This window comes from Cryptomeria japonica, chromosome 11, assembly GCF_030272615.1.
Source record: "Cryptomeria japonica chromosome 11, Sugi_1.0, whole genome shotgun sequence".
Taxonomy (NCBI): domain Eukaryota; kingdom Viridiplantae; phylum Streptophyta; class Pinopsida; order Cupressales; family Cupressaceae; genus Cryptomeria; species Cryptomeria japonica.
The window spans coordinates 375,823,764-375,836,657 of NC_081415.1; the positions used below are offsets into that span (position 1 = coordinate 375,823,764).

The 12,894-nt window shown below is 38.3% G+C and overlaps 1 protein-coding gene across 4 annotated transcripts in view; it reads left to right on the top strand.

The window, feature by feature from the left end:
* LOC131069484 (protein FORGETTER 1) overlaps positions 1 to 12,894 on the top strand; it is a 176,941-nt gene that overhangs the window by 146,612 nt on the left and 17,435 nt on the right. The gene's annotated exons all lie outside the window — the stretch shown is intronic.

The following is a 12,894-nucleotide window of genomic DNA, read 5'->3' on the forward strand; positions in this document are numbered from 1 at the left end:
GGGCTGTTTGCTTGTCTAGTTGAGCAGCCTGTGTGTGTGCTTAAGCTGGTTGCTTGTCTACTTCACTTGGTTGGTTGGGTGCCATGTCATCTTTGAATATTTAAAGGGATCGATATCTTTTGATTTCTACATATTGGCTCAAAAACGTTAAGGTTGATGTATTTTTTTTCTGGAAGTTTATTATGAGTTATTGAATGGATTATAACTCCGTTTGATGTGGTGATTAAATCATTGGGTGTCTTCAACAAATTTGGATGTGTTTTCAACAAATTTGGTTATCGAAGTGGATGTTTCTGCAATGAATTTGGTTAAAGCTTTATTCTAACTGTCGTTTCAAGTACTGAAAGATGCCGACTAGGAGAAGAATCAGTTCTGAATTGTTTTGTTTCAAATTCAATCTCTGACCAGCGTATTGTAGCTTGGGGTTTTGAGGAGGTTTTTGAGTTTTAATGCGTTTTTTGGGGTTTTTGAATGATAGTATGAATAATGCAATTTTGGAAATCAATACAGGAACAAATTACAACTGCTGAAATTAAATTTCACAATGTCTGATTTATTAGCAGCAATTAACAAATGCAAAGAATAATTGAATTTCAACACTAACATGCCAAATTGGCCTACCAGGGGTCCAACGCCTTGCTTGGAGGGCTTCTTTATTGACTTTATTGAAGGAAAATACTGCTACAGGAGTTTCCAAAGTGCACCAACAGCTCCATTGAGTTTTATTCTTCTAAACAATAATTAGTGAAAACATTTGAATGGATGGCTGGCAATTCTGAAGCTTATTTTGAAATCTTGCTAGGAGAGATCACCAAATTGACCCTATTTTCCCCTCTAATTTGCTGATATCATTCAAATGTGCCTTGAATTCACATAAGAGATCATTGATCTGCCTTAGTGATCTCCCAATAATGATTTTCCAATAGCTGCTGCTAAATTCCCTTTATTAATTTATTTGCATCCCACAGGCTGATTGGGATGGTACGGCTGACCTGGGAGAGGTACGGCTGGCATGAATAAACAATAACTTGCTGAAAGTGTCAACCAAAGTGCTCAGATCTGATTATCAGACTGCAACCTTGCTGTAGCTGCTAACAAATACTGGTTTTTGGCCCTTACTGGCAAAATATGAACATTCTAGGCAAAATCATTAGCTTAAATATGAGAGGGATTTCGTCCTCTAACCCAAAACTGAAGGTTTCCATCTCCAAATTCAGTTCAGACACCTGCAATAGACGTTGAAGACCTGCAAATACCAAATGGCTCTCAAAAATAATAATTTCCCAATCATAGATGTGCAAAATGAGCTCCCAAACACCTTTTACTTTCAGCCCAAACCCTAATTTTTCCCTTTTTAATTAATAAAATAACTTTATTTTATTTGCAAGACAATCCCTTTAGAAGTTTGATTGGCTAGAGGGGTCAATTATTCATTGAATGGGGCCAAAATCACTTATTTTATCAACTTAGGAAATATTTTAATATTTCCTATTTTATTCATCAAGTGCTCAAATAAACTCAGAACTGTAAATTGATTGAAGCCACCTGCCTGTGGATAATGCCTGAGCCACATAAGCCAACTAGTAGTTTTCCCCTAAAATCTAGGGATGCTCCTAAATGTAGGAGATTGGACCTGTCAACCTGAAACTGAATCCCAAAGGTCCTCCTGTGCTGTGTGCACATCTGGAAGGTTTGCCAGTGAACTAGGAGTTCCTCCTAAAAAATAGGAGCGCCTCCTAGAAAATAGGAGATGCACTTAGAGTCTCCAAAACGTTCCCAGAGGTCTCCAGATGCCCCATAGACCACTCCCAGTCAATCCCTAAAAAATAGGGATCCCTCTTAAATTTTAGGAAACTACTGTCAACTGCTCCAAATTGCCTGAAAGGCTCATGCATGACTCTCGAAGCCTCTGAGTTGGTTCCCTCCACGCTCTATTGGCCTACGGGAACCAGATAATAGACCAACCCTGTTGGAAATGCTGTCACTAAGGAAGGGCAAAAATTGGGGACATGACAAGTACAAACCTGTTTTTTGATGCTGCGTTAATCTTTTTTAAATCCTTGGGCATTAAAATCTTTTATAGTTCGTATGCTGGATCATCACGTCTCTAACAATGAGGCTGGGAATGTTTCGAACACGTGTTTTGCATTTTGGTTTGTTGTAGTTGCTAAACAATGCCAATGTACTCACCACGTTGTGCATCTACAGTAAGGTAAGTTGCCGTTTCTTTTCGGTTGTTGTTTGGAGGATGTAATGCCTTACATCGTATCTTGAGGATGTAAAAAAAATCGCTTTGATATTTTTGGACATGCTGGCTGAAGAATGTTTTTTCGTAAGATGGTCCATGTTCTTTGGTATTCAAAACATGCTGAAACCGTGTGTGGTATGGAACAATAAATGAAGGAGATTTAAAAAAAATGAGATTGCTTGTATGAGTTGAGGCTTGTTATAGTTTTGCTGAGTGTTTTATCCACAGTTTATATTCTTCTGCTAACTGTGATATATCTCAAGGATGAAGGTCGAGTTAGAAGTGTGGTTTTTGATGTGAACAAAAATTAAAGGTTTTCTGTTTTGCTCCTGTTCGGGTGTTGGAACGTATTGTATGATTCTATAGAGAAGGAAGTTACAGCCGTGAGGAGTCCTCTTCAACATATGTGGTATGTGGCTTCAGAACAATATATTGTTTCTTCAGTAAGCTGGACACAATTTTCATAAGGAGTTGCAAGTTTGTATACATTATAAAATTATTCTTAGATCACATACTTCTGTTTTTTGTATTCTGTTGTTGAGTGGAGCTATTAAACTATGAAGAAATTTTTCTTCTGTTCTATTTGATCTATGCTATGCTCTCCTATGATTTGTATGATATATCTCCAAGGCATGAGGTTTCAATTTATTGTGTGTTTGGTACATTATTTTGAGACAAAGTGATTTATCTCCGAGACAACATGTTTGATGAAGATGGACAGTGTTCTGAGAAAATGAAGTCAAGGAATTGAGTAATAACTGCTCCGATGCTCTATACTTATGGATGGTTCGATGCTTATGTAACTTTTTCGGTGTGCATTGAAGAAAGGTTGACGTGAGAAAATAATTCTGTGTTTGAAATGTGTTGTGAACAAGAAAGTTAAAAGTCGTATTTGCGTGAAAGTATCATACATGAAGACAAACTTCTGAGAATGCAAAGGAGTTCAAAATTCTGAGTCATTTCTTAATTCATTGAAAATCTTAGAGATTCAAGTGAAGAACCAGAGAAGAAAGATACAAATGTTGTGAGGTAAGTCACTGTTTTTCTTTCAGATTTTCAGAACTACTAGAGAGTAAGGCATATGCTGTGAAGAGAATTATTATTCTGTTCAGGCTTTCAGGTATATCATTATTTTGAATTTGATATTCATAAGACTGCTGGTTAAAACATTCATAGTCATTTGTGACAATATCGGTGCCGCTGTTCCTTCTCTCAGAATAATATTTAACAGTGAACAGCGTTGCTGAAGATAGTATTTGCTGATATCTCAGAGATTGATTATTTTCACATTTTTCTGTGCAGTGACACAGACTTGTTGATTTTCAGAATTGGATTCTCTTTCTTCCAGAATGTCATTAAGAGTTGATTGTCTAGTTTTTCTGTGAATTCTTTTTCTGATCAATCCAAAGACACATTGTTCTTAAACTTTCAAAGTTTGCATTTAATCTTTGTAAAGGTTGATACTTGTAGAGTGATGATTGGCTATCTATCATAATTGATCAGTTTTGTGAGATTTTGCCAAGATCAAGAGGCAATGGAAAACACAAATAAGAGAGACAAAATAGATGATAGGAATAAACTGTATTCTATCAAGATGCAAAATATGATCAACTGGATCATTACAAGATATAGATTGATTGCCCGTGCAAACAATGTAGATGAGCCTGCTTATATAGGCAAGGCTAGGGATATGTGAGCACACAAACATGACATGTGGCTCAATAAGAAACAAGGGTAGGTAGGAAATAGGTGTGGGTAGGTAGGAGAAATAATATAATATTCCACATGAGGTGGAATGTAACAACAAGATAAGATCAACACCATAAAAGGTGGAAATTCTCCTACACACACTATCCCAATGTGGCACAAACACCCAAGTGTCTCATACCCAAACTATTATGAAATACATTTCCTAAGTAAACTTAAGTAAAGTGTAATAATATCCAAGATGAATAATTATTTACACCAACAAGTTTCCTTGGAGTTGGTGCTCTGAATATTGGAGTTGATGCTCAGATTGTAAGAGTTGGTGCTCTTAAGCAGAAGGGATTTGGTGCCCTAAAAAGTTTGTAAAACATTTTAATTGTGAGGCTGGATTAGGATGGTAGATCCTAGCAGCATTTCTCACCATGGTTTTCCCATCTTGGGTTTCCACCTATTTGCTTGTGTCTTGTTTTTACTTTGTAGTGTTTACTTTCAGATTTCAGTTCAGTATTTTCATCTTATTGTTCAGTTTAAAAGTAACTTATCAAAGAAGTAAATTGGATAAAGAATTGCAAGTTATTTACTACTGATTCACCCCCTCCCTCTATCTCTCAGTAGTAAACCTGTGTTCTACACAAATGACTTTGGTCAGTTGGAAACAAAAAGGAAGATCAAATATAGGGAAACATGAATGCCAGAACACTCATACTACAAATGCAAGAAAGGTATGGTATCCACCTAATCAATGCATCAAGGCTGACAATTGATCAAGATTATCCAAGCTGGCAGCCTGTGGACTCAAAAGTGCTATAGTGAAATTCGCCCATCTGATGCAAAATCCCCCAAATCCCCCCCGGGTTTGCCAAGGTTTTTCCAAGATGGACCCACAAGCTGTAGGTGGGACCCTGCCCAAATCTAGAAGGGAATGGACCCGAATCTACAAGGGATCAGACCCAAACCTCAAACCCAGTCGGAATTGGACCCGGAGTTGAGGTTGTTAGGAGCAAACCGGTAACATAGGTCAACTGCATTGTTTAACTTCACAAATGCAATGAACCTGCTAATGTTTCATGATTTTTCCTTAGCTTCTTTCAAGTTCTAGTTCAATTGTCAATCTTGACATTGTCACAGATGATAAAATGAGAAATATCTAATGCATTCAGTTTTTTTTATCCCATAGGCTTAGCTAGCTTCAGTTCCTCCACAAATCCCTACTACCTTGACCCAATTGTTTGTTTTGTTTCCTATAGAGTTAGAAGGCTTCAATGCACAAGCACATCTTATATATGCTGATCCCAGTTGCCCCAACCAACCCCAGATTTATTTAGAATCCAATAAGAGGAGACAAAATGACCAAGTAAAGATCGACACTACTATGATGAATCCCCACTTCAGGGGAAATTCCATCATGTGACCACCCATTTAATTTGTTGGAAGTATATTTCTTTTTCTTAGAGAAGAATCATCTGACAGTGCTTTCCTCATGAAATAGATAGATGGCTGTTTCTCTTCTTCCAAATATGCCACAGGATGAGGACAGGAAAAGAGAGATGCAGAGATGCCAAGGGTACCTCTTGGCCAGGGTAAGAGGGTCTTGTGAATTTGGCTACACTCAAGAGAATCCTTGGCTTTGAATGAGAAAGCTCCAAGCCTTGCTTGGAAGAGGGCTCAGAAGGAGGAGACGAGATGCAAAGTCAGATTCTTCCTAATAAATGCAGCACCCAACCTCTTACCATCGCTGCACTGTAGCTGATTATGCTGGGAAAAATCGAACCAACAAAAGCCGTTCGCTTTAGGCAATCTATAATTATAGTAGAATCTGTTAGAGCCTTCCTGCTCAGGCCACTGGTCTGAGATGATGACAGCATAACCAGATTTGACTTTGTTACTCCCAGTCAAGTCCCCAGATCAAATAAGCCTGCTTTCACCCATCAAGAGGGGTAATGTTTTGAACACACTAATGCCTTAATCAAGTGGAATTTGAATGAGGTTTCTGAATTAGTTTGTGTTCCTATTTCCCTTTTTGAGCTTCAGTCTCAATCCAGTAGTTTCAAACCTTACTTGCAAGAATTTGGATGGCCAAGTTCTTCCTTGTCCAACTATAGCCAGCTGATTAGGGGATCTCCATGATTCATCTTAAACGCCAGCAAGGTGACCATTTCTCAGTTCCCATCCTATGTAAAGTAATGAGAGAACTGCTTTGAGAGACGAATTGAACATTGATCCAGGGATAAGTCCTTGAGGCATCCTTTGATGTATTTTAGCTTCCTTTGCATGATTGTATCTTTTTGGAACCTTCAATCTTTAGGCAAACTACATCTACTCCATATTTTCCTGTATAGATTCCTCTTAGAACCACATCAGCTTGAATTTGAAATGGCTTCTCTAAGGAGTAGAATCAGTTTTTATAGATTGAGTCATAGCAGCAAAAATATTTTGGGGAAAAATAGGCCAATCAAAAGTATAAGATTTTTTAAAACAAAGGGAATTAATTGGGATTGAATGGATCTTCAAAAAATGTAGAGACAAAAAAAAAAGAGAAAAATCTGTTGTTTTTCAAGTGTAAAGGAATTTTAATAGCACGGAGAGATAGAAAGCAAATAAAATGAGAGTTTATCCTATGAATTGTGGTATATAGACAAGCTAATGAGCCCATTTGATAAGCATATATTAACAAATGTAAGAAATACCCTAAACTTATTCCTTGAAAATTACTTTTCACTTCAATACATGTATAGCACATAGGTGCAGGTATATGGGATCCAAAACCATTTAATTCAGATAGGAGCCTGTGAAGTCACTGAATGCACGGGCAAGAGACTGAATTTGCTGAAGTTAAATTAGAGAAACAAAACATGTCCAAAAAAAAAATGTAAACAAACATATAAAAACCAAAATTGCTAGGAGACTGACACTAGTATTGGTACAAGAGATGGGTACTATGCCATTTGTAAAAGGAGACGAGTACTTGAAAACACTATACATAATTTTCTAAAATTTAGAAATTTTAAATTTTAAATATATAAGTAATAAACTTTAAATGGACATCACTTTAAAATTTAAAATTAAAGAAATAACATAAATTAAAAAAAAAAAAATGATTAAAAAATTATACATATTCAAAATATATAAATTTAAATTTTTAAAATTAAAATTATTACATCAGACTCTTAATAATAAATATTAAATATGGTAATACTAATTATTAATTATTAATTAATTGACCAATTTAATATACTAGTACCATTTTATAAAAATAATCATCTGTTGGCGGTGATGGCTCGCAAGAAGTGAAATGTGGCAGTAAAACAAAAAATATGGCAAAACCCTATATCGAGCTCTCCTGCCTACAGGTTTCAGGAGAACAAATTTGGAATTCTGGGCCGCCATCCTCCCCTTTCTACAGGTAGAGAACCTGCTGCTTACCCTGCTTTGGTTTACCATGGGAGGGAGTGGCAGCCTCAAAAACAGTACCTAGAAAATATATCCAAAGGTAACAATGCGAATGACTGGCATGATGTCTTAAGAAGATCCCGTAGGCTATTGCGGGATCGAACCAATGAGACCCAGGGCAGGTTCTCTGGTAATTTTAACCGTGAAAATCTTGGAGAGAAGGTGTGGATTGCTCCCATATCCTTATTCACACCGAGTTTTGCTACAGGTGCCAATGTGATCCCTTTGGGTTGGAGATGAACCCCTATCCTCGGTGCATCATCGCCCCTTCGGCGTTTGCCTCAAACAAGATTAAGGAATGGTGCCTTTATCTGGGAAAAAACAAACAAACCAGAAACTGCAAACCCTAGACCGCGGGATGATTTTCTCTATGTCTTTGAAGAAAAATTTGGCAAGGGTTTGAGGGAACATTGCAGAAAGTATGGTTTGTTTGCTAAATGGTGTGGGAAAGGTCAATCGGTGGAATCTATTGCCCACTGGTTGGAAGAGACTTATGCGGGTCAGGTAAGTATTACTATCCTCCCTAATGACTTTTTGTTTATCAATTGTATAAGGCAATCATTAAAAATGGAGCTGTTAACTAGTAAATTTGTATTTTAATTTTATCATAGCCATAATTTTAATTTCATAGATTGTCAGCCGAAATTCTGCCCTAGCATGTATAAGTTTCAAAAAATTTCAAAATGGGTTAGATTTAAATACATCCCAGTAGAACTTATGCATGCAATCTTGTTTAATATCAGGGATTGCCTTGGGGGTTTTATTGGCCTTGAGAGGAACCGGTGTCATTCTTCGGATATTAAAATGCTTATCAATTTGGATTCCTGCTCACCTCAGCTTAACCCAATAATCTTCACTACTGCTAATTGTAAATACCATTTAGAACCTGAACTTTACAATGGTCCGGTATCGAATCACTCAGCCTTTAAGTTATCACCCTCCTCTCTTGTAAGAAAGAAAATTAAAACTCCCAAACCCTCGCTAACAAAGCCCCTGAATTTAGTTAATTCAACCATAATGCAGGAGGGCTCTGAGGGCGTTGGGTGTCCGTCCAGGTTGAATAACTCTGTCCCAAACCCTTCCTCTGAAATTGAAGGAGAATTAGTGCCGGATAAGGAACTTCTCTTTGCTTCCCCACTAGCACTTGAGAAGCCCCCAGAAAACAATGAGACTGTAATTTTTGATGGGAATTGTCCTTTGTCGGGATATGCTCAGCCAGGTTTGGTAAATCCTTCGCATGATAATATATCAATACCTTCATCTCATAAGGATGACCATAATCATGAGTTGGGAAGAATTGAGGGGGAGATTCCGAGTGGTCTCATTAAAGGGTTAGAGACCAAGAAAGTGGTATGTGGGAGTCAAGAGCCCTTTCCTGAGAACCCTGCGAGGGCTGTAGAGATAATTAATATCACTGAAAGGGTGGCTTGTGCTGACGAGTTGGTAAATGGGCACCCTGAGATGCTGGAGGGCAGAGATAATATGTCACCATGTCACAAGGATGTGTCAATTGGAGAGAGGAAGGAGGATTCAATCAACCAAGCCTGTAATGAAGTCATTAATGATCTTATGGATAGATTTATAGAGGAAATTGCTGATGAAGATGAATTGGCTCTCCAGAAACAAGCCTAAATAGCGGAGATTGTGGAATTAAAAGATGTGTTAGGGGAGGCAAGCAATCAAGATGAGCTGGGGGAAGGGTTGGGTAGCGAAGATGAAGAGGTCGGGGAATTCAGGATGGAAGTTTTGGGGATTGATCAAAATGAGTGGGGCATGGTGACTCCGGATTGTGCAAAACAATGTAAAAGAAGAGGCAAGAAATCTCTATCAGAATTGAGAAATCTGGATGGGTCTGCAGAAGGCCAGGTAAAATTAACTTCTATGTTTGATACAGGGAAGGGGAAGTACCTTCCCAAGGAGCCATGAAACTCCTCTCGTGGAATTGCCCCTAACAAGCAGCGGATCATAAAACGCTGCATTACATCTACTAGTTCTGAGATAGTTATGATACAAGATACTAAGCTTAATTTAGATGATATTGAGATCTTTAAGAAAAAATTAGGCATTAGGGAAATGGTAGGACATCCGGCTATTGGAGCCTCAGGTGGCTTGGCTGTAATCTGGGATCCTAGAATGGTCTCCTTTGAGATGGTTAATAGCCAGGCACATTGGATGAGTGGTTGGGTTAAAAGTATCAAAAACAACTTTCGTTTCATGCTTATAAATGTATATGGTCCAACACAAAATAAGGATAAGAGTAGGACGTGGAGGGACCTAGATCTATTTCTGAAAAATATCCCTAACCAGACTTGTATCATTGGGGGAGACTTTAATGCCATCTTGGATCCAAAAGAGAAATGGGGCAGGATTAGAACAAGGTCACAATTAGAGAAGGATTTTAGTGATTGGGTACAGAGGACCAGTCTTATGGAAATTAAGACAGCGAAGGAAACTTATACCTGGAACAATGGAAGGTTAGGCTTTAGCTTCATAGTGGAAAAAATGGATAGGTTTTTTATTTGGGAAGCCTGATCGACTTCCCTAATTCACTTGATGTAGAAGACCTTCCTATCTCTGGCTCTGATCATTATCCCATCCAGTTATCAAATACAGAGGAATGCAAACCTAGAAGGTGTCCTTTTAAATTTGAATTGATGTGGTTGAAAGATGACAAGATCTTGGGACTGATTGAGCAATGGTGGAAAGAGTCAGAAATCATAGGGTCCAGACTTTCTAATGTTGTTAGCAAGATGAAGGTGATTAAAAATAACATGCCAAGGTGGAATAAAAAACACTTTGGTAATATTTTTGAAACAAAGGCCAGACTAGAGGGTGAGATCAGTGCGCTCAATAGGATAGTTATGGATAATGGGATGGATTAGACTCTTTTTGTGGAAGAAAAAAGGTTACTAGCGAATTATGAGGATATATTGGCTAAGGAGGAAGTTTTTTGGCGCCAAAAGTCTAGAGAGTTATGGTTAAGTGATGGAGATAGGAATTCTAAGTTTTTTCACAATAGCACTAAATAGAGGAGGTTAGTTAACAAAATAACTAAAATTAGATTGAGTGATGGACATTATACTGAAGAGCCTAACTTAATTGCAGCAGAGGCAGTCAAGTATTTCGAGAATATCCTAAATAACTGGGAAGGCTCTAACCTAAGCTCCCGAGATGCTATCCTGGCCAGCATCCCAAAAATTATTATTGACGCGCAGAACAAGAGTCTAGGTGCCAGTTTTACCAAAGAAGAAGTGGAAGTAGCCCTAAGGCAGATGAACCATGACAAGGCTCCCGGGCCTGATGGCTTCCCAACTGCCTTTTTTTAGAAGTGCTGGCATTTTATTGGGGATGATGTAACAAGGGCACTGGAGGAAGTCAAGAACTCGGGTAAGGTGCTCAAGGAAATCAATAACACTTTTATTACCCTTATTCCTAAGAAGGAAAAGGTAGACAACTTTGACGATTTGAGACTAATATCTCTATGCAATACTATTTACAAACTGCTCTCCAAAACTATCGCCAACATACTGCATATATTGCTTCGTCTCCTTATAAGTGAAGATAAGACTGGTTTTGTCCCAAGTAGGTCTATTTTCGATGGTATTATCATTGCCCAAGAGGCCATTCATTCCATCCAACAAAACAAGGAATCGAGTATGCTTATCAAGCTAGATATTAAGAAAGCTTATGATAAAGTGGACTGACATTTCCTTTGTAAATGTCTGGAAGCCTTTGGTTTTGCTAAATCATGGATAAACCTCATTTATGGATGCATCTCCTCTGCTAGAATGTCCATCCTAGTAAACGGCTCCCCTGAGGGCTTCTTTGGCATTTCTAGGGGATTAAGGTAGGGGGATCTTATTTCTCCCTTTCTCTTTATCATTATGGTAGAATCTCTGGATAGGTCAAATTCTAGAGCTAGAGATAGCGAGTCCCTGGTAGGCATTAGAATAACCAGGGGGGTGGATCCCATCACTCATCATCAGTTTGTTGACGATACTATGTTATATGGCCTAGGCAAGAGAAATGAGGCAATGCTCATTCAAGGTAATGCTTGATTCCTATGCCAAAGCTTCAGGGCAGGAAATTAATACTGAAAAATTTGAAATCTTCTTTTTTAACACTGATAAAAATGAGGAATATGCAATCCTTAATATTTTGAATTTTAGGGTAGGGGAATTACCATGCAAATACCTTGGCTTACCTTTAGCTAAAGGTTGTAGATCTTCTAAACTTTGGGATCATATTGTCAACAAAATAAAATCCAAAGCGGAATCCTGGAAAGGAAAATGGCTCTCCTCAGCGGGCAGAGCTACCATGATAAAATCAGTCCTCTCTTCCATGCCAATTTATCAACTGTCTTGTATTGACCTCCCGATAGTCAAAAAGGAGGAGCTAAACAAAATCCTAAGAAATTTCTTCTAGCAAGGGTCAGGAGATAAAAAGAAATTTGCATTACTGGCTTGGGATAAAGTTTGCAAGTCTAAGGAGATTGGTGGGGTTGGAAATAAGAACATGAGGGATTAGAGTAAGGCCTTAGGAGCGAAATTAGTGTGGATAATGCATAAATTCCCCCACCTTAAATGGGCCAGAATTCTTTATCATAAATATTTGAATAGCATCAACCCTGAGAGCATCTTTAGAACTGCTACACCCCCCCCCCCCCCAAAGAGGTTCACGCATTTGGAGCTTCATGCTCTCTTGGTTAGCCCTATAGAATAGGGTCTTTATTACCGACTTGTTTAAAAAATGGGGTTATGAAGGCCCAAGCAGATGCCCTCTTTGCGAGAAGGAGGAGGAAAATGTGGATCACTTATTATTATCTTGAGATTTCTCACTTCAATGCTGGAATTGGCTTCATAATAAACTAGGATGGAGTTCAGCAATACCGAGCTCTTTTCTGAACATGTTTCAAGCTTGGCCTATAAGAAACATTGAGTGTTTGTATGGAGGTCTTTGGATCATTTCTCCATCTATTGTTATCTGGGAACTTTGGAAAGAAAGAAATAGGAGATTCTTCAAAGGACAGAAGTTGGGTTGGGAACAACTAACTAATAAAATAGAAGTTGTTATTATTGAAATTTTGAATAACAGAGTAATGAAGGGTCAGCATGGGGAGGCAAATATGTCCTTTTGGGATGAAAATATGAGGGGACACTGGAATGGCTTGAATATTCCCTCTTACATTGGACCAGGGCCTAAGCTAGGTAAAGGAAAAAGGGAAACTTGTGTTTGGAAACCACCTAAAAATGGATGGTTTAAGCTAAACTCTGATGGAGCCTCGAGAGGTAATCCAGGACAGGCTGGCATTGGATGTTGTCTTCACAACTCAGATGGGACCGAGGTGGTGTAGAGAGCTAAACCAATAGGCATTGAAACTAACAATAGGGCAAAAGTCATGGCGCTGGTGGAAGGGCTCGAAATGTGCATGGCATCAGGAGTGGAGAAATTGGTTGTTGAAGGGGGCTCGACCATTGTAATCAATTCTA